Source organism: Heteronotia binoei, chromosome 2 (genome assembly GCF_032191835.1).
Source record: "Heteronotia binoei isolate CCM8104 ecotype False Entrance Well chromosome 2, APGP_CSIRO_Hbin_v1, whole genome shotgun sequence".
Taxonomy (NCBI): Eukaryota; Metazoa; Chordata; class Lepidosauria; order Squamata; family Gekkonidae; genus Heteronotia; species Heteronotia binoei.
This window is the reverse complement of record NC_083224.1, coordinates 172,846,386-172,873,887: the sequence shown is the minus strand read 5'-3', so window position 1 is coordinate 172,873,887 and position 27,502 is coordinate 172,846,386. Positions and strand designations below refer to the sequence as shown.

The 27,502-nt window shown below is 42.2% G+C and overlaps 1 protein-coding gene and 1 non-coding gene across 3 annotated transcripts in view; both read left to right on the top strand.

The window, feature by feature from the left end:
• COP1 (COP1 E3 ubiquitin ligase) overlaps positions 1-27,502 on the top strand; it is a 180,288-nt gene that overhangs the window by 144,646 nt on the left and 8,140 nt on the right. The window lies entirely within an intron of this gene.
• On the top strand, positions 19,921-20,057 carry LOC132567888 (small Cajal body-specific RNA 3). The gene has a single exon (XR_009555153.1). It is a non-coding gene; the product is annotated as a small Cajal body-specific RNA 3 (non-coding RNA).

The window sequence follows — 27,502 nt, the reverse complement described above, 5'->3', positions numbered from 1 at the left end:
AAATTAAACCCATGTTTTGTGTATAGCCCTTTGTACTAAATGCACTCTGGGAAAGCTGGTTAAATAAATGAACATATGCTGCTATTTGATGTATAGTCAAATAATCGGTCTATATAGCCAAGTATTGTCTGTTGTGTTTGGCAACAGTTCTCCAAGAGTCTTTTCCCAGCCCTGAAATTCTCGTTACTCAAGATTCTAGGAATTTGACTTGCATTCTGCATCAAACATTAACTGTAATATGGAACTATGGCCTCCTCCCTGTAATTTGTGAATGTTTAGAATTTAGTGATGAACCTCTTCTCCCCCCCTCATTGTTTTCTACCTGTTTTTCTAGTTCTCTTTAAGTAGTTCATTTCCACTCTTCCTGAGATAATTAACATACCTTTTTGAGAAAGAAAGGGTTTTTTAGCAGTTTTGTTTAAAGAAAGCTTTCCTGTTATTCCTATTTTATCTTTAGTTACAGTAACCACCTTCCCATTCTACATGCTTTAATAGCAACACTTTGTGACTCACTCAGTAACATGTGTCACATTTTTTGCCACCAGGCCATAGCATACCTATTTTTATAATGCTTCTAATTGCTTCTTATGTTCTCTCAACATGCTCTTGAAATGTTCTCTTGTTAAAATAATCATTCTTAGGACAGACAATACTGTACACAAATAACAGCTTCCACATACAGGCCTGATACAGGTCATCCAGTCATGGGTTAATAATAATTAAGTACCATCTCAACAGATTTTTGTTGACCCTCATGGGGGTGTTGAGGCTAGAGATAAGCAGAGATGGTTTGCCCGTTGCCTTCCTCTGCATAGCAACCCTGGTCTTCTTTGGTGGCCTTCCATCAAAATACTATGGCCAACACTTCTTAACTCTCAAACTCAGACAAGCTTGAACTAGTCAGAGTGATTCAGGCTGCTAGTCAGTCATGGTTCTGAGGGTTACAAACCTATCTCCCTCTTCTTTTACATCCCATTTTCCTTTCCTCTGATATGATCTGAAGTTTGCCACAATATCTGACTCAAAACCTCATGGCTAGGGCTCACCCTTCCAACAGTGATTTCCAGTTCTGATGCAGAGAGTTAGCACTACCTCTACACTCTATGTTGGGATGTTAGGACAAAACTATTGGGCACTAAGTGGAGTATCAAGGGACCAGAGCCATTTGCAAGGGGGTCTGGAAGCTCCATTGAACTGAACGTGAGTTAGGATTCACCAACTGGTAACGAGCTTGCAAGCAGATCACCTAACAGTTGGCCATGGGACCTGGAAAAAAAGAACTGTGTAAAAGAATTGGGCGAATGACAGATGACCTCTAGATCAGTGGGAGCAAAAGTAAGAAGAAAAGCAAGGCTTGTCTCCATTGTTAGCTCATGCTGTTTCTTTGAGGGAACTCGACACTTACTGAGTTGTTGCTGTTTTCATTCTCAAAGAATAATAGATGCAAAATACATTCATATGTGAAGCTAACTATATAAGACAGTTTCTGTGAATATCTGAGAATTTGAAGCTACATTAGAGAATGCTGACAGTCACTTAAAGAAGATTGTCTGCCCTTGTATTGTTTTTGTGGATTGGCTGCCTTGTTTCTTGTACACCAGAAGGATGGAAATTAGCTTAAATAAATCTGGTCTTATTAGCGTTTGCATGTTGCCATTTGCTGAATTTTGGATGTTGTCTGTGACAGCGACATAACAAATGCTTATTTATTTAGCAATTATGTCACTGAACAAACAAAGAACTCCCTCCTGTCAGCTGAAATATGGCTGTCTGTGAAAGGCGCAACCTAGATTAAAAGGGTAAAGGTAGTCCCCTGTGCAAGCACTAGTCATTTCCTACTCTGGGGTGACATCACATCATGACGTTTTCATGGCAGACGTTTTATGCGGTGGTTTGCCATTGCCTTCCCCAGTCATCTACACTTTACCCCCAGCAAGCTGGGTACTCATCTTACTGACCTCAGAAAGATGGAAGGCTGAGTCAGTCTTGAGCCAGCAACCTGAACCCAGCTTCTGTTGGAATTGAACTCAAGTTGTGAGCAGAGCTTGGACTGCAATACTGCAGTTTACCACTCTTCCCCATGGGGCTCCTTACAGTCTGGATTAGGTACCAACAAATTCTGAGCACTTGGACAACCTCTTAGTAAGAAGTCCATATATAGAAATGGAGCTTGGCCCCATTTACAGGCAGCTTCAGGGAAACTCCCAGTGCAAATTCTATTGGAACTGCTAGTTTCAATGAACTACAGCAATCAGTTCTAACTGTGTTGTGGGAATTATTAGTCAAATTGTTCCCCCCATTTGTCAGATGTAAAATTAGGTTTGTCATTTAACTAGACACAAACTTGATCAATACACCACTTAATGTTTGTCACGTATTTATTTTGAAGCGTTAATTTATTAGAATAATAAAAGCAGCAAATTCAGCAAGTGGCACTTCTTCACTGTGCTTGTGCTTGGTGACAGGCTTGACTCTTGGGCACTTCTGATAGCATAGACTTTTCACCATATGTTGGTAAAGCTTGGCTTCTAGGTGTAAGCCGAAGAGGCAGTCGGGGAGCCTTGTAACTCAGTGGCAGAACATGTACTTGTGTGTGCAGATTGCCTTGAGTTTAATCCCTCACATTTGCAGTTGCAAGGGTCCATGTAGCAGGCTGGGGAAAGACCTCGTCCTGGGAATTCAGATAATCTATCCAAAATAGACAGTACTGGACTATATAGAGTAATGGTCCAACTTGGTATGCAACAACTTTGTGTGTCTTTTATAAAACTTGTCAACTGCCCTTGACCCTGGGGCAAAACAGAAGTATAAGTATCTATTGGTACAGCCTTCACTTTTATGCAGATAAACACATTTATTTGGAGGAAGTGGATTGCTTATCAAGATAACCTGCAAATGCAAAGTATCGTTTGCTGAAAAGCAACTCTGATCTGTTAGAATAACATCAAACCCATTGCTGATAGATGTTTTGATGTGTTCTTCTTAAAAATAGAAATGGTCGTTTTCAATACATTATTATTGAATGCAAAATCAAATGGTTTATATAAATGAGACATGGCCTGAGTTTATTTGCTTTTTCGTAAAGAACCCATTTGTTCTTTACATGCTTGTTGTGGTGTTTGCATGTCTCTGTGTCTGCAAGCAGGCTTGCTTGGAAGGGTAGGAATCTAAATCATAATAGCGTGTTCTTGATAAGGGCAGATAAGAGAAGAAAACTGCATGCAAATTAGTCAAGGAAAAACCTTAGTACCTTTCAAGGAGAGGACAGGAATTATATTAATCTAGGACTGTAAGTAATTCATAAATCAGCTTTCTGCCGACAGGGTCAGTGTTGTTGGCTTGCTTATCCCTGGTACTCCTGCATGCATAGCCTTTTTGCTTCATGGTGAGTGCAGCCTGCTAACAAGCGAGCCAGGAGGCTCGAGTTTAGAACAGCCATTCTTTCTACCCACTTAGGGGTGTGTGTTTGTCTAAATGCAAGCAAAAAAAAAACCAAACAAAAAAATATCCTATCAGTATTTTCCAGATATACTTTCAACCGGATAGAGTTTTGGCCATTTTCACCTATCCAAAATGGCTGGTCCCTGAGAATCCTGAAAATATTTTGGGATTTTTCAGGACCTCCAGTTAGCCAAAGTTAAAGAACTTTGCAGCCAGTTTGGTGTAGTGGTTAAGTGTGTGAACTCTAATCCGGGAGAACCAGGTTTGATTCCCCACTTCTCCACATGCAGCTGCTGGGTGACCTTGGGTTAGCCACAGCTCTCGCAGAGCAGTTCTCTCAGAGCTCTCTCAGCCCCACCTACCTCACAGGATGTCTGTTGTGGGGAGAAGAAGGAAAAAGAGATTGTAAGCCACTCTGAGACACACTGAGAATCTCTTTAAATGCCTTCTGGGTGAACTCACCCCTTGGAGAAGGTGTTTAAAGGGATTGTGGTTCCTTTAAATGCCTTTGGAATGGCACTGTTTGCACAGCTTGGAGAAGGCATTTAAATGGACTACGATCCCTTTAAACACCTTCCCCCCCTCCTTTGGTTTCAATTGAGGATGGGGCCACCTTCTTTGAGGACCAATAGAATTGGTCTAGTAGTCCAATTTTTTTTTAAATGGGGGGAGGGTTGAGAAGAGGCACCAGCAGCTATGCTGCAAATTTGGTTTCTCTACCTCTAAAAAACAGCACGGACAGAGCCCCAGATACCTCCAGATTTGACTATAATCTGACTAATCTGCCCTTCTGTTGACATTTATTGAATGATACTAAATTGGAGATTACTAAGGCTTGTAGCAAACATTTTGGTGAATATTCTTAAATATAAATCTCACCGTGTATGACTGAATACGTAATTTATGTACATACTAGCAGTAAAGCCTGTTGTAGGAAGACCTACAATGAGTCCTAGAAAAATATTCGGGAGGAGGGCAGGAAGGAAGGAAGAATGAAAGAAAAAAAAGAGAGAGACTGGTAGGAAAAAGATGGGGAGAAACGAGTGAGAGAAAGAGAAATGGAAGGAAGGAAGGTAGACAGAGGCTGTAATCACGCACTCAGTTTGTTGAATGAGCATCAGAAACTGTTTCACCCAGGAGTTGTGGACTCATGTGAAAACTGAATTGGGCATTCCTGCCTGGTTTATTGGAGCCAGATGACCAGTGCTTGGGGACTTGGGAACAATGGACAGCAGGATCCTAATTCCTGCTGCCCCGTTCTAATCACGGGCCCCCAGCTGGTTTGAATGGACCAATAGAGTGTTTGCACGGGAACCCTGACGTGTATATGGTTGGCCCTGTGGGCCCAGCCTTCAGTCTTATGCTTAGCCTGACTATGAAATCAATAAAGAGCTGATGTTCACTACCACCTTGACTCATTGATCCATAGAATCCACTATATTATAGCTTGTGAGGGCAGGGCACTGATTCAGAAAGTTGTTAGGTGCACTGCTCAGAGGGGCATCAACATGTGCTCTTGGCAGTAGTATGTGTGAAAAGGATCTAGGAACCTTAGTGGACCATATGCTGAACATGAGTCAGCAGTGTGATGCAGTGGCTAAAAAGGCTAATGCAATTTTGGGCTGTATCAACAGAAGTATAGTGCCCAGATCCTGTGAAGTGATGGTGTTGCTTTACTCTGCTCTGGTTAGACCTCACCTAGTTTTGGGCACCACAATTTAAGAAGGATATAGACAAGCTGGAACATGTTCAGAGGGGGGCAACTAAGATGGTGAGGGGTCTGGAGACCAAGTCTTATGAGGAAAGGATGAAGGAGCTGCATGTGTTTTGCCTGGAAAGGAGATGACTGAGAGGTGATGTGACAGCAATGCTGATTCTGTGAAGTTAGGGGGAGGTACTTGCAATTTTCCTGGATTGTGCAGGGGGTTGGACTAGATAACCCTGGAGGTCCCTTCCAATTCTCTGAATCTACTCACCACCCCTTCAGCTTGTTCAGTGCTCCTAATGTATTCTTCATGTTTCTAAACAACCTCCTGTTAGCAGTAATCTGTGTAGAGCTCCAGGACCATGTCTACTTCCTACATTCACTGGATGATTTTTGGCCAGTTTTTTTGGCTGACGCACAGTCACATCAGCAGGTGCATGCGGAGGAGTGGGTGGAGCATGTGGAGCCTGCGCACTTACAAACTACACCAAACTGGCTCTCTATTAAAACAATGCTAGAGAACTCATCACTAAGCCAGTGAAGCCATCCTAATATATGTTAAAATCAGCAGCATTAAACCATCATGAACATATAAGCTGTTTTATTTCAGGCAGTCTACTCTCAAAAGGAAGCATTCAGGTGGGGTTTTTTTTTGGGGGGGGGGGGTTGTTCAGCAGTAGCACGATTTTCTAGTTTTGGTGCCTCAGTTTGTTCTGTAAACAACACCAATCAGACAAGAGAACCACTTAGATTGAAATCTTAGACAGGAAGTGTGGGCATTTATTTAATATTTACTTTTATGTGTGCATATTATTGGAGGAGAATAATTTTGTGTGCTGAGTAATTTTCATGTCATGTTTTCTTAAAGGAATTGCGCCTGCATGTATTTGCATACAATACTTGCTGAAAGTCTGTTATAGAGAAAGCCTTATAGAATCCCATAGTGGATGCCATTTCATACATAAATAATTGGAGAAAGGTGCCTAGCCCACTGTAGCAATTCTTCACTCGATTATTACCACCTCAGGAGTCCTACTCTTGAGATCAACGTGAGACTGTCCTACTGTGTTATTTGTGTCAAGCTTGCAGCTTCAGAATGTCAGTGTTTTGACACTTCAGTCTTTCTATGAGGGCCTTTAGATAATGTGATTATGCAAAGTATGGGGAGGGGTGCTATTAAAAGAAACACTTATTTTAAAAGGTTTTTTTTTAAGCATTTTTATCTGGTTTCCCATTGTTGCCTCTTTGGCCAGATACAGGGCTTCCTAGAGTTTCCTCTTTAGGAAATTGGTTCTCACTCACAAGAAGGAGGCTTTAGAACAAAGGTTCCCAAACTTACTTGGCCTAATGCCCCCTTTTCAGAAAAAAAATTACTCAGCGCCCCCCTGGAAATCGTCCTTCAGGAAGTGGACTAAAAGATGCAGTGACATATTTGTACACAGGGTAAACAAGGATGTTGTAAAGAAGACACTTTGAAGCTTGAAATTCTAAAATTATTTTATAAAATCAATCATAGTAACATTTGCATACACAGAGAATTTTTGAAATTTCTTTATAATTATTATCCCACTCTCCCTGCAAGTGGGCTCAGGGCAAGTAACAACAATTGAAATATAGTATACAATGCATCACTTCCATTATACAGAACAATGCAACAAAACCAATGGAGATAAAATATGCATGTAGCAGTAAAAAGGAAAAGCAACAGGCAGTCTGAGTTCAATTCACCAATTAATTCTGGCTTGCAAGCGTTGTGGTCAGTTAAGTCCTACTTCTCAGTCTTGCTCATCCACTTCTTTTTCAGATAGATTCAGTTCCAACAAGCTGGCAGCCCTGAAGTCTCCAACTTGCATACACACAGAAAATTAAGATAACAAAGGATAATATTTAAATAAAAATAGAGCGTAATGAAGAATTGATCTGTAGGTATCTGGGGCTCTGGGAGAGCTGTTTTTTGAGGTAGAGGCATCAAATGTTCAGCATAGCATCCAGTGCCGCTGCTCAAAACACCAAGTTTCAAAACAGTTGGACCAGGGGGTCCATTTCTATGAGGCCCCAAAGAAGAAGCCTCTATCCTTCATTGTTCCAAATGGAAGGAAGGCATTTAAACAATGTGCAGTCATTTTAAATGTGATTGCCAGAACTCCCTTCAGAGTTCAATTGTGCTTGTCACAACCTTGCTCCTGGCTCCACCCCAAGGTCTCCTGGCTCTATCCCCAAAATCTCCAGATATTTATTGAGTCAGACTTGGGCACTCTGCCCCCACATGAATAGTTGGGGAAAAGCCACCTTTGCAATTTCTTTAATTTTGAAATCATTACTTACCATCAGATGTTATTTAACATCTATATGCGCCCCCTTGCCCAGATGGCCCGAGGGTATGGGCTGGGTTGCCATCAATATGCTGATGACACCCAGCTCTATCTGCTTATGGACGGCCGGCCCGCCTGCGCCCCAGAAAATCTGGACCGGGCGTTACAGGCAGTGGCTAGGTGGCTTAGGCTGAGCGGGCTGAAGCTGAACCCGGCGAAGACAGAGGTCCTTTGCTTAGGTCGCTGCGGCCCGGGAAGGGAAATCCCCCTGCCAGTTTTTGACGGCGCTCCGTTAACAGCGTCGGGCAGGGTCAAGAGCCTGGGGGTGCTGTTGGAGCCTTCACTGACGATGGAGGCTCAGATAGCAGCCACTGCCAAATCCGCTTTTTTTCATCTTAGGCGGGCGAGGCAGTTGGCCCCCTTCCTGGAACGTGACGACCTGGCAACAGTGATTCATGCTACGGTCACCTCGAGGCTGGACTACTGTAATGCCCTCTACATGGGGCTACCCTTGTGCCGGACCCGGAAACTGCAGTTGGTGCAGAACGCTGCTGCCCGGCTGTTATTAGGGCTCCCAAGATGGGAGCACATTCGGCCGGGGCTCCAGGGTCTGCACTGGCTGCTAGTAATATTCCGAGTCCGGTACAAGGTGTTGGTCATTACCTTTAAAGCCCTATATGGCCTAGGACCTGCCTACCTTAGGGACCGTCTCTCCCCACACGTTCCCCAGAGAGTACTACGCTCAGGTTCACAAAACCTGTTGGTAGTCCCCGGGCCAAAGGAGGCCCGCCTAAAATCCACCAGGGACCGGGCCTTCTCAACAACGGCACCTTATTGGTGGAACCAGCTGCCGGAAGAGGTGCGGGCCCTGCGGGATCTAGGGCAATTCCGCAGGGCCTGTAAGACAGTCCTCTTCCGGCAGGCCTATGACATCAACTGACAATGGAAACATCATGGATGGAACAAAATGTATTTATAGGCCGCCGGTTCTATTTTATCTTATTTTATCTTGTCTTTATTAATTTATGGTTTGATTGTATTTTTAAATGTTGTAAGCTGAAGTTGTTGAATTATCATGTTGTAAGCCGCCCTGAGACACTTAGGTGAGAAGGGCGGGGTATAAATCTTAATATAAATAAATAAATAAATAAGCAGTACAGAGATTAGAGTAGTATTTGAAGAAGCAGGTGTTTATCTCAGTCAGCTCCGTGGGAAGTAAGGTCAGAGCATGGGAAACATGAAGTAATGAATGAAGCAGGCAGCCAGCAGTGGGCTCCTGGCTTCAGGCAATTCAGAAAACACTTAATGGCTTCCGGAATGACATGAAAGAATAAGGAAGTTTCTTTGAAGAGGCTTTACTACTATGGAGAGAGAGAGAGGCTTTTTTTGATGTAATGCCAGTTGGTCATTGCTTAGTTTTTTTATGACTGTGTCATAGCTAGTTGGGAGGGCAGACTAGACTGCCATGGTGCCCCATCCACAAGTCGCAGAAGCCTCCTGTCAAGAAATTGAGCATTTTATCAACCATGTGTGTGTTTCTCTGCTTCATCTGGAAAATCACAATACCTGAGTTCTAAGTGTTTGTGTGGGTTGCTATCAGCTTAAGTAAGTCTAAAGACCATGTTCTTAATGGTAAACACTTGTAAAATAGTAAACGCCTGTGAACTGTCATTTCCAACTGACAGGCCATCTAGTTTGACAGGTATTTGACAGGAGAAGATCTAGATGGGCCCAGCTAAATTTGTTGTTTTGTACCAATGATTGGTTGCACGATTCTGGCACTTTGATAGCCAGTCAGGGAAATAAGTGGATTAGTAAAATATCAAAACTCAAGAAGAGGAGCAGAAGATCAGTGCTGGTGCTAGGGGTTCTGCCGCCCTAGGCATGCTTCTCTGTGTGCTCCTAAGGGGGGGATATTCTTTGCGCACTGGTGATGACATCATTGCTCCAGCCTGCAGGCAAGCCAAGAGCCCCGGGCCGCGCACACAAGTGCTGCCGCACCGCCACTTTTCTTCACAGGGCAAACATTGTCTGTGCTTCTCAGAGGCTTCAAAAGAAGCCTCTGAAGAGGGTCCCGTTTTTCTGTTTGAAAGCAGCTGGGTGGGTGGCACCTTCGCATTGTGCACATCAGCTTTGACTAGCGCAATGGGAAGGTGCTGCCACCCAGCCGCTTTCAACCCGAAAGCAGCAGGCAGCGGTGAAATGAGGCTCTCTTTGGAGGCCTCCTTGGAAGCTTCCGACAAGCACAGGCAACGTTTGCCCTGCAAAGAAAAGTGGCAGTGTAGCAGCACTGGGGCTCTCGACTTGCCTGCTGGCTGGCGAGATTGTACCTACCCTGCCTACTCCCATGCACTGCCCCTGCAGAAGACACTCTTGTGTCTGGGGCATTGCAGTTGGCTGAAATCAACAGAAGCGACCACCTGGTAACCAGAGGACTGTAAGACACTTGATGCTCTGCAAAAAACCTTGTGAGGAGAAAGCTGCAGGTTGGAACTCTTCAGAGAAGTTTGTGCAATTGCCTTAGTGCTTCCACTGTCCTGACTCTAATTGTATTGCTGAGGGAGAAACTGCAAGCAACCTTGAGAAGCTGCTAGCTGTAGCAAGTATTGACTAGGATAGGCTTGCAAGGTTTTTTGTTTCTATGTTTCTTGTTTGTCTGCACACCTGTATTTTTTTTTATTCTGTCTTGTAAATAAACTGCATCTTTCTTATATTTTAAGTGGAAGGAGTTCTGGTCCTCATTACTAGTCAAATTAGGTGAATTTGCGCTAAGTAGCAGACAAAAAGGAACACTCTATCTTTGTTAATGGAAATTTTTCTCTACATTAGAAATTCTGGATACCTCCTAGAAACATGATGTTTTGACACCTACCACCCTCTTCTCTTCTCTTCTCTTCTCTTCTCTTCTCTTCTCTTCTCTTCTCTTCTCTTCTCTTCTCTTCTCTTCTCTTCTCTTCTCTTCTCTTCTCTTCTCTTCTCTTCTCTTCTCTTCTCTTCTCTTCTTCCTTTATGCTTCCACCGCCCCTTATTTTTATTCACTGCACCCCAATTGCACCCAAGGCTACTACTGTCCCCCTGGATCGTTCCAGCGCCCCCCAGGGAGCAATATCGCCCACTTTGGGAAACACTGCTTTTGGAAGATCAGGACTCCCTGGCCACCATTCCTCAATCTGCATGGATTGTCTGCAATTAACAGCCATATGTTTCATTTGATCTCAGAGGCTGCTTTTGGGGAGAGGCTCTCCTGATTCTGTTGCCTACCTGTGTGACCACTCTAATTGCAAAACAGATCAGAATTTCATTTTAGTTTTACTGTACAGAACTAATGGAATGTCAACAAGCAGCTTATTGGCTTTCTTTTAAAAAAACAACATTCGTACAGGGAGAATAATTGTGTTTTTTATTACCTGCTGTTTTTAACTTCATTACCACATTGCCTAACATTGTGCTATCTACTAACCCAGCAGCGTTTTCAAAATCACAAAAGTTTGTGTGGTTCTACTTCTGATAGCTTGGGTCCTGCTTTAACTCTTGTGTTCAGACTGTTTCAGTACAGCTTAAATTCTCTGCATAAATGGATATTAAGGATAGAAAATTGCCATGAAATATTTGAAAGTGTGCATTCAAGGGAGAGACAGTCTGGGGCAGGCAGAAGAGGTACACAGGCTGGTATTTGTAATTTTTAAAATTAAAGGTATGGAGAACATCAGTCTACCAAGGAGTCAGCATTGGACTCTTATATTAGGTAGTATGGTTTGGCACTATGGAGTGAACTTGCCACTTTTGGATAACTTTCAGTACTTCCTGAAGTGGTTTTTAATGCATATAATACAGATAACCTTCTCCCAGTGCCTAGTAATTTAGACAGAAAATCATCGATAACCCTTCCTGCATTGATATAGTGAAATCAGTAGCCATAGTGGAATCATCTTCTTTTTGTTTTGGCTTTTGTGCTGGAAAAAGAAATCTAGTCCGTGGCTGTCCATCTCATAAAATATTGTTATTTAAAATGTATTCTAAACATTTTCTGCAGGCTGATGTGGATGTGGCCATTTCCTTACCCATGGTTAAAGGTTTGGGGGCTAGCCCCAGGTCTGCATACTCCCAGCCTCACTGTGTTTAAGGTTTATACTGGCATTGGCTTTAACTGTGGTTACTTTTTTGTTGTTTCCTCAGAGTCTTCCCAATTGTGTTTCTTAAACCATTCCTGTACATCTGTTTGCTTTACATAGTACTTTTCAAGGGCAGCAGCAGTAAGCCAATAGAGCTCTCAAATGCTGAGACCAGCAGCTTTCTGCTATTTGAATTCTGCCGCTTTAAACGTTTTCACCTAGCAGCCAGAGCAGCTTGCTTAATGGAGTGAAATGCATCACATCCTATTGCAGCTTTATGGGAAGTGTCTCAATAAAGCAGGCATAATTTCCCTGTTGAAAGGAATGTGGGGATACTGCAACTTTTAATGTACCTTGTTCATCGACTGTCAACTCCTGCCTCTCAGTTTGTTAATTAGCCTTCTCCATAGTAATTGCTTAATATTCCCACAATATTTAAATGTTGTAGAAAAGCTGTGGGCTAATGGTGTTTTGTACCTGCCTCCACATAAAGTTTTACTTAGATAGTTTTGCCTCTTGGTGAAATTGAAGCACTGATGTGGAAGCAGTTGCGCCTAGATTTATGGCCTTGAACTACTTCTGTCTCTGGTTTAATACAGTGAGGATAATTATCATTTCACTTTTAATAGGTCTCTCTTCGCTTTCACTCTGTACTATGTTGTGTTGCAGAAAAATCGGTTTAGGCAAGAACTGAATGAATGCAAGTTTATGTAGTGTCATTAGAGCAGGCTTTTGGTGGCAGAGAGTTGAATAGATCTTTGTGTTAAAGCAGCTGCATGAGGTTGGTTAGCAACTTCCAGTTCAAAGATCTCTCTTTACTGCACTCATTAATTATATGTTAAAAATGGGCCATTCCATTACCTTTGTGTGTCTCTAGTCTTGAGTACTTTTTGTTTAAAAATAGAATTGCCAAGAGCCTAAATGTGTTGAGTTTTAAGGAAAGAGTGAGATTCCTCGCAGAAGGAAATCATGACTTGCAGTACAAACTGTTCCAATTAAATTTGGCCAGCTTTCCAGTTCAAAACATTTTTAAATGAAAACTTTCGCTGTGCACTTGTGAAGGTGCAACAAAACTGAGAAGACTGGAAAAGTTTTTTGGGGAGTATGAAGCTGTGAGCAGGGCTTTTGTTAAGCAGGAACACAGTTCCAGCTGGCTTGGTGTCAGGGGTGTGGCCTAATATGCAAATGAGTTCCTGCTGGGCTTTTTCAATTAAAAAACACCTGTGTGAACCAATGGTGACATCAAAGTGTGTGACCTAAATGCAAATGAGTTCCTGCTGGGCTTTTTCTACTTAAAAAGCCCTGACTGTGAGGGTTAGAGGGAGCCCAAAGTACAAGGAGTAGAAAGCTGATCGTATAAAACCCCAGCCATTCCTTAGTTTGATGCTGCAGTCTCCCTTGCATATACTCATTCTTCAGCCTTCCATTGCCACAAATATATTTTGTGTTAATGTACATTATCCAGTTTTCTGTTGTGCTCTTATCTGAAATGGGAGAATCCATTGTCTTCAGGGAGAATTGGTTCCATTGAGGAAGCATGAAGTATCTCCTCCTCCTCCTCTCCAGAGTTAATTTATTTTATTCACTTGTAATCCGCCTTTTTCCCCAATAGGAACTCAAAGCAGCTTCCATTGTTCTCTTGCATTTTATTCTCAACAACAACAGTGTGAGGCACATTTGGCTGAGAGTGTATGGCTGGCCCGAGGTCACCCAGTGAGGTTCCATGGCAGGAGCAGGGATCTGAGCCCAGTTATCCTGGATATGAGCTTAACACTCTTAACCACTACACCATACTGGCTCTCCGATTTGCCTCCCTGAACCACATGACTCCTGCAGAATTGCCGGAGGTGAGTTTCTGGATGTCCTGTCAATGTTTAGATTGAAGACCACAATGAACAATAAGCTACATGGAGATACTGGGGCCTCTGGGCTGAGAACTATGTGCTTAGACATACACACAGAGAGGCTGTGGTCAGTGGCAGGCACTGGGTATACTGAACCCTTTGTCTTGGCCTCCTTTTTCTTTTTTTGTACAATTGGACTGTGGACTCCTTAGTTAAGTGAATGGCTGTTAAGGGGGGGTACATTGTGGAGAAACTAGCAGCTTCCTGATATGTTAGATACGATAACATAGAGGGGACAGATTTCATTTTTATGGCATTTTTAGACATGAGATTTGTGAACAGTTGAAAGGCTCTTGAATCCCATGAAAGAACAACATTCAGATACTGTGCATACACACATCTCAACCTCTGTGTTTACACACCTAGTTCATCAATTACTTTGAAAATGAATTCATTTGTAGTCTCCGGTGATAGGTGATTGTTTTGCTGCAACTGCAGTTAGCTAGATTAATAAAACAAACATCCAGTTCATCAAAAATTGGGACGGGTAGAATTTAGACCTAGAATAACGACAGTTGTTTCCCCCCTCCAATGTTTTCATAACACCAACTGTTAACCCCTTTAAAAGAATCAGCCAATAAAATAGCAGAGGATAATTGCCATGTGTTCCTCATTGTCACTGTGACTTCTGTGGAGTAAATCAACAGCAACACCTATGTGAGTGGAATGTCTAAAGTGGCACTAATCCAGAGAGAGGAAAATAGATTACATTCTCCAGTATAATTACTTGCCTAGCTGCCTTTATCCGACCTGACTTTTTCCACGTTTACTCTTCAGAATACTTACATAGCTGTGGAAGCAACAATACACTGGGAATATCTGTGCAGCCAGTTACCTTCCTCTGGTCACAAGTAGGAGTCAGTGTTTGATGGGCAGGATTTCTAATGAGACTCTATTTTGTTATGCAGTGGTAGAGTAAAATGTCCCATCTTCACACTGGTACTATTTGTTGCATTCTGTTGTCCTGCACAGATTCTCTGATGATGGTGCTATTGATACAGATCTGATGACTGCATGGGGGCTTTGGTTTTGCACTGGCTCAAATGAATTCCCATCCCTTTTCATGCTGAAATACATTTTTTCAGCTGTCACTGGAGTTTTCCCATCTTGGTAGCCTATCCTGTCTGTTAATATTAATGAGGATTTTACAACTTTACAGATCTAGTCCAGTCCACACACCCCTTCACTTAGATGTAATAAGCCATGAAGGAGCAGGGTCAAGCGGGCAAAGGATGGGTCACACTTCAAGCACCCTTTCAACATTTTCTAGTTGCAATAACTGAAACGGATCTATACAAGCCCGACTGTTTGATATGAAAATACCCGTTAATGGGACTGTGTCAATAGGCATGGCCAGTCTGCAAAAAGCGCAGGTAATTTTATCTGCACTATGCTTAGCAAACTTGGCAGAATAGCTGGTCAAGAGTTTCATGGTGTTCTTATCCCAGAATGCATAGAGCAGGTTCTTCACTCATTGAAACAGCTCCAGGTGGATGCAGTTATGGTGGTGATGTAACTTTTCTTTGCTGTTGTCTCTGTGACACTGTTGGCTCTAAATGAGCCTTATTTGGTGTTCAGTCATGTTCTTCCTGAGATATCCTCTCCTTTGGCCACCTCCTCAGAATACCAGGGTGCTGAGCAACAGTGTGGCTTTTCTGAAAGAATTTGAATGGGAAAAATTACGAGGTAATTATCTAGTATCCTAAATAAGCACAACCTGATCTAGCAGGTTGGCTTTGACTTACATTTAGTGCATAACGTTTTAAAAGCATTCTGTGTTGATTTTATGTCCCGATACCAGCAAATTCTTGAATGGAAATATTTGATTGGGAGTGGGGGAATAAAATGTGGTTTCAGTATTTAAGGGAATTAAATTTATATGGGAATTATTTGTATTGGAATAATACTGGTAAAAGTTTAAAGACAATGTAGTATGTACTTCCTTTACATTGTTTAAGGAGGGAAAAACCCTATTGACATGCTAGCTGTAGCACTCAGAGAACTGTGCATGATATGTCATAATTGTCTACTCCTCTATTTTAGCAAACTTTAACTCTCTTTCATAGAGGCTACAGAGGCACCATAGTGTCACTTTCTGTAGCATCACTTTACTTCACTACTTGTTAACTGCATATCATAATGGTGATTACAATATCCCTTCTGCAATGTGAGGAGAGATAAGTAAGAATTTTGGCTTTGGCTTTGAATTGACCTACACAAGCAATTGTGCAAATTAATTATTTTTGTTTAGATTATTGTTTTATCTGTTTACTCACAGAATTCACAGGGATAATCACTGGTAAAATATTAATTACCGCTTTGAAACTTCCAGGTTTTTCTCACTTTATATTGACAGTGGAAATCAATTCATTGTAAATTAAATGTAACAGTGAAACTTTAGAAATGGAAATATTTCTGCAGCAAAATAAAGCAACAGAAACCTTTTCACTCAACATCTCTGGTGTTGAGTAGCCTTGGTTCAGCAGGAAACAGAACAGTTAAGTGTAACTGAGTCAACCTTTTGGGTTACTTCCCTAATCCAGAGATCAACCTGGGGTTTGACCCATAACTGTCCTGGGATAGTTAATTCCCTGAGGACATCTGGAGTAGATGAACCTAACTGGTCCCCTCCTCAATGTCAACCTCAGTATATAATCTAACAAAGACCAGAATCGTAAAAACATCCTGTCCTACAATTATTTGTGTTGTTAATTGAAAGTAAGTCGTATTGAACTATGGGACTATTTAGAGTTACAAAATTTCTGGAAATTTCAAATCACAGAGAAATGGGCTTTTTTAAAATTTCCCCCCTGGGGCTAGAAACCAGAAATTTTGAGGAAAAACTGAATTTTTTGCAGTACTACTTTGACTGAATTCACAGCATGAAATGTGAAATGCTTAACATAAAACTTAAGTTAATGCCATATAACAGGGGTGGCCAACAGTAGCTCTCCAGATGTTTTTTTGCCTACAGCTCCCATCAGCCCCAGCCAGCATGGCTGATGGCTGGGGCTAATGGGAGTTGTAGGCAAAAAAACATCCGGAGAGCTACCGTTGGCCTCCCCTGCCATACAACATTGTACAATTTGGCATATTTATGGAATTTAAAAATAAGAAAATTTCAAGTGTACCCTTTGCTTGAGAAAGAGTAGCAAACGGCTGCATCTTATGTTTATGTAATTTTTGCCATCTGGCAGGTAGGAACAAGTAAAAGTTGAAGGTAGAAGATAAATTTTGCAGTGAACCAAAGAAAGTATTATTTAGACAGAAAGTCTCTCATAGTCACAATAGATAAGACTGCCAGCATGTGTAGATACTAAGCACTAAAAATATTGAATAATCTAAGTCTCATTGAACACGTTAGCAGGGGTGGTCAACGGTAGGTCTCCAGATGTTTTTGCCTACAACGCCCATCAGCCCCACCAGCATGACTGGAGCTGATGGGAGTTGTAGGCAAAAAACATCTGGAGAGCTACTGTTGGCCACCTCTGCGTTATAGCATATTGCTGCCAAAGTTATTTACATTTAAACAAAAAATCTTGGAAATATTGTATATATCTACAGTATAAGTTTTTTCCCCAGTGCTCCCCAAAATTTACCAAGTTTTCCTCTGGAAAAATTTGTCATGCTGCACACTTGGAATAAGTGAAATGTTTTGCAAGACAAGGGTTTTATTACTAAAAAAAAAATTGTTGGAGGTTTTTCAGTGCTACCCCAAATTACTCAATTTTTCCATTGGAAAAATTGAAAAGGCACTCAGACTTTTTCATGCTGTGCATTTTGAATGTGAAAACCCTTTCTTTTCAGCACCCCCCAAAAAATTTTTCCACTGGAAGCATGGGGGGTGGGAAGCATGTAGCAAAACATGAGAAAACTTTCCCCAAGTTTTTTCTGGTCTCTAGGACTATGAAATAAAGTATGCACAGGGATTAGGCTGCACGTAGAGAACTGACCTGTCTGTCCAAGGCTATTATGTGGAGCATCAGTGTGAGAGAATGTATAGGATAGTGATAAAAAAAAAATGAGCTGTGATTCAAGAGGCCTGCAGCTGAGCAAAACATTCATGAGGAGGGCCCTCCGAGCAAGGCACTGTTCTCTCTGCTCGTAATTGCAATATAGTGATGATACTGCTGTCCATCCCTACACAACTCTTTTAAGGATTACTGTGATAATAAATGTGGACCACTCTCAGTCCTGAAAACACTGTAGAAATACTAAAAAGATTATCATTGTGCTATATAACACTATTGCCTTGATAGTCCGTACCTGACTGTGGCTTTTAACCTGTTGTGTGGTGTGGCGGTGGAAAGTGCCATCAAGTCACAGCTGACTTACGGGCAACCTCATAGAGTTTTCAAGGCAAGAGATGTTCAGAGGTGGTTTGCCTCTTAATCACAACCCTGGTATTCTTTGGAGGTCTCCCATCCAAACACTGGCCAGGTCTGACCCTACATAGCTGTTGAGATCTGACAAGATCGGGCTAGCCTAGGCTATCCAGGTACCTTTATATATATCCGCACAACATAAGGAAAAGTGGTTCCACTTGTTCCGCAAAGTTCATTATAGAGTCAACCCACCCAGCATGCTGAGGAGAGAGTTTTGCTCCTTGTTTCACTACTAAAAAGTGTCTCACATTTGTCGAGCTATTTTTACTTGGCTCAGGGGAGTAAAAACTTCCATGTGCTTTCCCCATATGGCATGTATCCTGCTGAGCTGTCCTAGGAGTAGGCGTGCTTTCCTGTTTATCTGTTGATGTGGGGAGAGGGGGGAAATCAGTGTTATGTTTGACAATGTTGCCATTACAATCCAACCTGTTGCAGCGCAGCAAGCTAAATCAAGGCAGCCGTTCCTGAGAAAACAGGAAGTGTTGCTAGAAGATTTAGGCAGCTTGGAAATGACAGAAGGCATTTCCATCAACAGAACGGGACTTCCTTGCTTCCCACCGCAGCCCCTAGCGGTCATTGAAATATTCCTGGGGCTCAGGGGTCCCTTAAGAACAGCAGGAGGGGTGGGAGGAAGGAATCTGAAAATCACTCCATCCCTTCAATTAGCAGACATTTATAGCAGAATCCACCCCGATGCCTGATGGTCCTTGGGGACTAATTTCGATGGATTGAAAATGCTGGTGTTAGATGATCTTGATTGGGATGAAAAATAAAATTTTGTGTGCTGTGGACACAATCTCATTCCTCATTTCCTACGAAAGGGCAATCAGTCTCACTCTCTCTCTTTTTTTTTTAATAACCTGTGATATTAGTTGGGCAGCGTATGGAAGGCACAAGCTTATGCTGCAATTTTGAACATGATATCCAATCTTTCTCTCAGGCTTCTGACATCTTTTAATTTAAAACCGGTCAGGTTTGTAGCCCTTCCAGTTGTACAGGGATGTTGTAAAAAGGTGAAAGCAAGTGCTGCTTGGAGACTCTCAGGCTGGGGGGGGGGGGGGGAGGCATGGCAGTAATGTCTTTCTGTCCCACAGGTCCTGTTCCTTCTCCTCTTTCTGTAGTACTTAATCCTAGTCTGAAGAAGTGTGCATGCGCACGAAAGCTTACGTTCTGAATAAAACTAAGTTGGTCTTAAAGGTGCAATTGACTCCTGTTTTGTTGTAGTACTTACAGTGCTGATGTTAGAGAGAACGGAATCCAGCACATGGGACATTGTTAAAAATGGTAATAAGCAGCTCCCACTTTGCTGGTAATGAACTGCTCCCACTTTGAAGCTGAACGGAGTTCAGGTAATAAACGAAAAAGTGTTAGAGCACATAATAGGGTAGCTTCTTTGTAATTTAAATTGCAGAAACCCCTTGGGATGAATTTGGTGTGCAAGATCATGGGATTCTGCTCCCCCCACCCCCAGTAAACAAAAGCCCTTAAGTAATTTGTTTTTACAAAGAAACTTACCTGGCACTTAATGTCACTCTGAAGTAACAGGTATGTTCCAATATTGTATTATGGGCCACTTTACAGTAAGAAAAGAGAGTCTGAAGTGACTTCAGATTCTTACTGGAGAGCAGGGAGGAAAACAAGTAGGAATGCCATCTCTCTATCCGAGACAGTAATCCAGTTGAAATCCTGTGCTTTATTTCCTGTTCAGAGAAATTACTGAAGATCAGTATATCAAGGGGGTGGGGGGTGGGGGAGCCTGCATTGAATAAACTGTTGCTAAACTGACTTAATGTAAAATTTAAATGACTAATTAGATGGGGGAGGGAGATGTATGCAGTATGTGAGCTCTTTAGAAGTTTTTTCCCCCCTGTAAGCTAACAATAGGTCTGACCTGAATTAAACTTGCCTGCTTAATTAATTTTCCTTCTGTCTCTCTCTTTCTTTAGTTTTTTGTATGTATTAACATGTGCTTCATTTAAGATGTGATGCAGACAGGGCCTTGGGATACAAAAAAAGGGGGGGGGTGTAATAAAAGGGCTCTCAATAATGAATCTTTCTCTAACTGGAAGCTGAATGGACCTCCAATGCAGGCAAATGAAATGTCTTTTGTCTGCACTTTCAGCCTTCCTAAAGTAAAGTGAAGGTCTCTGTCTGGTTTAGAATAGCTAGCTGAGCCAGATCGTTCCCCTTCATACATTTCCAAAAATCTGTACATTATCCCCAGCAATGCTGCAACTTGGTCTTTCATGATGAGTTGGCTATTAAAGAGAGACAAGTAGAAGCAAGGCAAATTCTGCTGTTGTCGTGTAGATCCTAACATTGCCATCGTATGAAAGCTTTCTGGGAGAAGGCACCATTAAACAGATCTAGGATTCTGAGAAGAGCTGCTTAGGATTGGTTTTTCTGTGAATATGTTTGTTTTAAGGAAACCAGCTACTTTTTAATAGAATTCATTACCACAGTGGCATCGTTTTCATTGTTACTGAGGAAGGGCCGGTGATTGCTGCACAGTGGTGGCACTCTAGTGGCAAAGCCAACAGCAGTACCAGGTACATATACTAGCATATACTGTCAGGGAAAGGGTGCATAGGTGGTTCCCCTGGTTGATGCCACTTAGCCACCTGTCTTTAGCTGCCACACCTGCAGCAGCCAAATGCAGCACTTCCTGCTCCAGCTCATCAAAAGTCTTTAAAGAGCCATGAGAATCTCTGGTTGTCTCATCTTGACTGTCAGGCAATAGCTCTCTGTGTTATGCGAAACATCTTGTGCATATTGAGCAAAGGGTGTGAATCACTGTCAGTGGTAAAATATCTCTGGTACCTGCCATTCCATTTTATAGTGCACGTGGCTTGGCCCAACAAAGTGACATTTACGTCAGATCTGGCCCTTTTAACAAATGAGTTTGATACCTCTACACTAATGTATTTTGAAGTCTTCACTGATTAGATTTTGAGAGATCCTGGAGGAAATCAGGTATGATGCTTACAAGAGAGCAACTTAGCCCTTTTTTACACTCACATCCACATCAGACTACGATAGTCAACTAGGATGTGGGAAGAGTAGGCAGAGGGTCTCATAGATATACCTTTTTCCTGTCTCCTCTCGTTTCTCTTTAGTTTTGTTACAATGGCTGCAATTGGTATTCTGTCTTATAATGAGGACAATAGTAGTGGTTCTAAATTAACTTTGCCATTAATATTCTGCTTTATTAAATTTCAGCCCCATCATGACAATAAATCAGTTATATTTGCACATCTAATTAATGATCCAATCAGTAAAAATAATATTTTAAATTAGTACCACACAATTCATCAGATAATCTGAATTCATGCAGTGAATTTCTGCCATGCGGAAGGCTACGGTCAGTTAAGTAATATCTTGGGTTTGGAGATCAGCAGACTGAGGCACTGTGGCCATCTGACTTGCTCCAAGGTCAAATATTACATTGATGGCAAAGCTAAGAAGAAAAACTTGGCAGTTCTCAGGGAACTGCAGTCAATACAAGCAGGTATTCCTTCACCTGCATTTACTTCAGTATGTGAAAGTATGAGAGGTCCATTATTTCCATTGTGCAGTTTTGAATGGCATTTTCCTTACCTATATGCTGTGGGAAAACTAGTTTTCAGGGTATGTTTTATTCTGAACAGATACAACCAGATTCCATAGTTTCGGTATGAGTCACTGAACCAATGTACCTCCTTATTGAAAGGAGTTGCTCAGAACAGAGATACAACAGGCAGCCTCATTGGAGTAGGTAACTATGTTGTGGTCTATATCACAAATAATTGATACAGTTTTACCCGTTCCAAAGGCATAAAGAAATTACCTGCCTCCAGGGAAGGCTAGTTATGGGGTTGTTGTTGTTTAGTCACACAGTCGAGTCTGACTCTTTGTGACCCCAATGTTAGGGGGAGGCAGGGCCAAAGGGAAAAAATATGCAGAGATGCACTCTGTTTTTAAGTATTTTGGCTCAGTTCTTGCAGCACACCAGCAGTTATTCTATGACACACAGTTTGCAAATTTGTCTCTCTTGGCTTTATTTTTCAAAGCTTCAGCTTGCAGTTAATATTAATCCTCACTTTGTGTAACCACATAGCTCTTTCAAGAATCCAAAGTAGATCAGCTATTTTAAATGTGTAGTTAGGAAAGTGTATTATTCTCAATTTACAGATGATAGATTGAGAGAAAGAGGATTGCCTGGAGCCACCTAACAATTCATGCCTGGAAGAGGACTTTGACCAGGGATTTCCAAATCTGAAGCTTGGTCTCTTAGTCACTATACTGCTCCATCTCTCTTACATTAATTAATAACCAAATTAACTTAAATATTCCTGCATGGTTAATTGATCATCATTTTCATGTTCTAGATGCTTCTTCATAGCTGCATAGTTAACAAACTTATTTTTCAGTTTTCTTTTTTGGTCTTCTGCTCGTGTATGTGATGCCTCAAGTCTTTTTTATTGCTATCATGGTCTGACTTACCAGTTGCAGATGATATGTTTTTAGTTCATGTAGCCATCCTCATTGAATCAAAGCTATGATTAGGCCATTATATCAGACAAGTGGTAGGAATTCAGTATCCATCTGTTTTCCCAGCATGAATAATTTTAAACGTAATACGTCTGTTGCTTCCAAGGTGAATAATTTTAAACTTAAACCATTAATACTGTTTGCACCACTGTCTATCAGTTGTTTGCCAACAAGCAAAATTCAGCCTAAGGATAAACAGTTTTCTATCAGTTTAGATCATGATCAATTAATCCAAATTATGCTTTGCTGCTGTTGTAAGCAGGCTAAATGGTTAGCCATAGCAACGGTTTCTGCATTCCAGCTGCATCCAACACCTGTTGTATTTCTTAGAATGCTGTGTTAAGCACTCCAGTAAATGACCCAGACACAAGAACAAAGAGCAAGCATTTACTGAACGACAGGTGGAAGATGAAATTGATATAGTAGACATCTCTCGTTATCCAAGAAGCAAAGTTCTGTAAACAAAGAAGTAGCTGTAACAGAATATGAGAAGCTAAAACTGGAGAGCCAGTTTGGTGTAGTGGTTAAGTGTGCAGACTCTTATCTGGGAGAACCGGGTTTGATTCCCCACTCCTCCACTTGCACCTGCTAGCATGGCCTTGGGTCAGCCATAGCCCTGGCAGAGGTTGTCCTTGAAAGGGCAGCTGCTGTGAGAGCCCTATCCAGCCCCACCCACCTCACAGGGTGTCTGTTGTGGGGGAGGAAGGTAAAGGAGATTGTGAGCTGCTCTGAGACTCTTCGGAGTGGAGGGCGGGATATAAATCCAATATCATAAAAGATGAAGTCCATGCTTATTTTGTTAGCTGCGCATGAAACAGTGTATCAAGGCCAGGATTGTCTGCTCTGGCTGGTGATGATTCTTCAATAATTAGGGTCATTTCCTGGCATCTCCATTTAGAAGAATCAAATAGTTGAAAGACCCCAACCTAAGACCTACTGCATGCAGAACTCTACTGCTGAGTCCTAGCCCCTTCACCTTGCTCTCTCCATCAGAATAGGAGAGAGATGAGCTTTCGTGCCTTTCCCATATTAGAAGATTGGATAAGGAAGCCAATGGATTTCTTCACCTGACACAAAGAACTGTGGACTTCCACAAACAGCCTGTAAATTCTTTGAGTGCATTGTAGAGAGATGCTAAGCATTTTTTCTGTTATAAAGTGCGTGCAGTCTCTTAAAAACTCACACGTGACAGGAAGGCAGAACACTAATTGCAAACCAGCGGTCACACAGATCAAACCGTGCCCTAACTACAAACTTCCTGCGGAGGTCTTTTCTCTTTATGAGGATGCTAATATTGGACCCCATCCTGGAGCACTTGATGCTCCAGTCTCTCTGACCAGGTATGGAACTTGTGCACAGCTGGATATGACAGTAGCTGAAACAGGAGGGCAAAGACAGCTAGTATTCAGTTCCTAGATTTTCATGTGTGTGTTCATGCACTAGCAACACGAGTGAGCATTATTGCTTGGACCAAAGGAGACCCCTGTCATCTAACTGTTAATACTGTGATTTTAGGTTTGATTAGGTTCCTTATTTATTGCTCTACAAATAAATGCAGCTCCTGGCAGCAGGCAGGCTTGGAAGAGCTGCACAGTTTGCTTTTCAAAAGCAGATTCTACCCATTTCATTCTTCTTTCAACATAAGCAGGGGGACTGGGGGGGGAGGGGAGAGAAAATGTTCAGGCATAACAAAAGATGCTCCTCTATTAACTGTTCTGCATTTTTGGATGCCAGACCAACTGAGACGAGTATCTGCTTTGTTGCAGCTGCGGGTTTTCTGACACCACTTCTAAAACTTGTAGAAGCTTTGGAGCAGTTTCACATGAAGGGTTGGATTTCTCTCATAGCCTGAAATATGTTCCAAAATACAAAGGAGCTGAAGGCTTGTATTTTGTCCCACCTGGGAAGCGCCTTGCTTTGAGAACGGGGAAGGGACAGTCTAGTGGGAAAGGTCTGTACAGAGATGGAGGAACGGGAGCGCAGTAGAAAAGTGATAAAGTAAAGGAGCTCTGTGAAGAGTATGGAGTTCGTAGGGCCCTCAGCTCAAGGCAGCCACAGTGTTTTTGATCAAAAGGAGAAACAGTCAGGGACGTTCAGTATCAGAATACTCAGAAACATAAAACATTGGAGGTAGATCTTTGGGCGTATGTTTTTTTCTTCTTCACACAAATGAGCGCACCTTGGTGCAAATTCAGTCAAAGACTTGACTGCTCAGCGGTTTAATCTCAGATACAATTCAGCTCTGAGATGTAGTGCGCCCCTCTCTCCAAGCACACCCTTGGCCTTCCTCGAAGATAATTTCAAAGGATAGTTCAAAGTGGAGCAGCTAAGGTTCAAGTCCAGTCTCACCTTAAAGGCCAACAGGGGCTGTTGAGAGTCCAAGCTCTCGTCATCAGGTACATACTTGACAAAGAGAGCTTTGCTTCTTGTAAACGTAATCCCCGAAAAGCGTGTTGGCCTGTGAGGTGCTACTAGACTCGAATCTTGCTTGCCTTCCTTGGCAGCCTATTGAGCATTTTTAGTGGAGCCATAGTACTGCTTCTAATCAATCCAATGTAAAACAACACTGAAGATAAGGTGTATACTGAAAGCCAGGTAAGGAGGAGGACCCAACTCCTGCATATTCGTGAGGGCTGCCACGTATGTGCAAAAATCTAATATTGAGCCCCCCACTTTCAAAGAAACCCTTTGAAAAACTTGGTTCTCTTGAATTCTTGTGAAGCTGTCTCGCAAGACTTTGAGCTCTGTTATTGAACATATGAAGCTGCCTTCTACTGAATCAGACCCTCAGTCCATCAAAGTCAGTATTGTTTTCTCAGACTGGCAGCGGCTCTCCAGGGGCTCAAGCTGAGGTTTTTCACGCCTACTTGCCTAGACCTTTTTTTGGAGATGCCAGGGATTGAACCTGGGATCTTCTGCTTCCCAAGCAGATGCTCTACCACTGAGCCACCGTCCCTCCTCATATTATTGGTTTATGAAGGCAGCTATTGTGGAGTCAGAGGTCTCTGCCTCATGTTCTGCTACTTGGGATATTTGCTGCCCTCTTGCAAGCGTCAGGCATCCCAGCTGGCCCACCAGGCTTGTTGGAAGGCACTCAGCTCATAAAGTGATTCCCCATAGCAAAGCTTGAGGCTGAGGCTTGCTTACTGCTGGTGACCTTTGCACTCCGTTAGGGTGCCTGCAACTGTGTTAAGGTGGCCTCGTGAGATCATGACTGCAAGTTCGGGTTGCAAAGGCAGCCTTTGAGAACGCTGTAGGAATTGTCCTCAGTATTTAATTCCTTCCTCGGCTTCCCTTCTCCCCCAGAGTGGCAAGTGGGAGCCAGAGCGAGAGGAAGTCTGCCGGGGGAAGTAGGAGCAAGTTGGGAAAGCTAAAAGCTGAGAGCATAAATCAAAAGGAGCGAAGAGAACAGGAGTCAGCAGGGGATGAGATTTCCTATTTTCCCATGATGGCTTCATGGACCCCCTGCTTGTTTTACCTGCTACTGAAGCCTCAATCTAGGTAAATTTTTGCGAGACTAAAGAAAGTACAGGTCTGAACATTGCAGTAAAATAAAAGCTGTTTAAGGGAAGGGATCTTTTTTTCTTGATCAGTTATATGCATATTTGCAATAAAATAGTTTTAACAAACAAGTATGTCAACTAGGAACATCAGGGAAAAGGAAGCCTAGCTTTCCATCCGTAAAGCGGGACAGGTTTTAGAAGCGTTACTGGGTAAATTAGGCTGCCATTTATAAACTGTTCTGTTGTACCTTAAGGAATGGGAAAGAAGGCTCGAGACTCTCCAGAAATCATAACTGGGGGAGGGTCTGTGGCTCAGAGCATCTGCTTGGCATGCTCAGTCCCCTCCACTTAAAAGGGCCAGGCAGTAGGGAGAGCTCAACCTAAGACCCTGGAGAGTCGCTGAGTAGACGGGACTGACCCTGATAGACCGATGGTGTGATTCAGTATAAGACAGCTTCCTGTGTGTTCAGAAGATAGCATTTTTACTTGTTTACTATCTCAACCATGTTATTTCCTAATCTGAAAATAAGAGCTGTGTCAAGGCTGACCTGCCTTTGTCTGAGTGATTTGTTTCCTTGCCACAAACCTGAGATCCTGAAGCAAGCCTCCCAATGTGGTAATGTAACCAAGCTAATGTAACCCTGTGGTAATGTAACCAAGCAATGTAGCCAACTGGGTTTGGGCCAGTAAATCACAGCCATAAAACAAGACAAAAGAAAAGAAAAAAAGGGTTTAAAACAATATAGTTCCAGGGGATAGTTCAAGCGCACAGAAAATAGCAAAACGAGCTTTCTTAAATACTGAGTGAAGCTGTAACTGAGTCCAAAGCAAGCAGCAGCTCCATTATAGATGTAGTGTATATAAAAAAGCAGGTACCAAGGATGGATGAAGGGAATTAGGAATAGGATGGGATGTTCCCTAGTAGAACAGACTACATTTTATAGAAGTTATGAACCATAGACCTCCTGACCCAACCAATCACACTGTCTACAAGGAGCCTTCTAGAAAATGAGCAAGTTTCCCCCTCCTACCTTATTCCAGCTTTAACCAGCGAGCTAATTAGTAGACCTGGTGGAGTGACCTTGGTGAACTAACAGTTTGGTGGTGGTGGTGTGTGTGTGTGCACGCAAACACCTGTTGTTGGCTGAACAAGGCGGAGAGAGGATCTTGCAAATAGAATTTTCCTCAAAGATCTTGACAAGCTGTGATTTCATTTCTCTTGGAAACCACACACACACAAGCTAAGCTTGATTGTCCTATAGATGTGTATCTTCAGCTAGCTTCTAATGGCTACAGCACATATTGCAATGAAGAAATTCCTCTATAATGTTGATTGCAAAAAAAAAAAAAAGTCACTCAGCAAGAGCATGTTACCATTGCTTCCATGGAAAGTGATAGTGTCTTCTTTGGCGATAGAGTTACATTTCATTGCTATTTGATGTTACTGTGAAATCCATTAGAGACCTTAGTCCTTGTCACACACAATAAAAATCCTTTTACTGTTTTTCTTAAGAATAGCCTATTTGCTCAGTGATTGAGTGAATCCCTTTTAAACATATTCAGAAAGGGAAAGCTATTGTTCTGCATTAAAATATTGATGTTCCCAACAC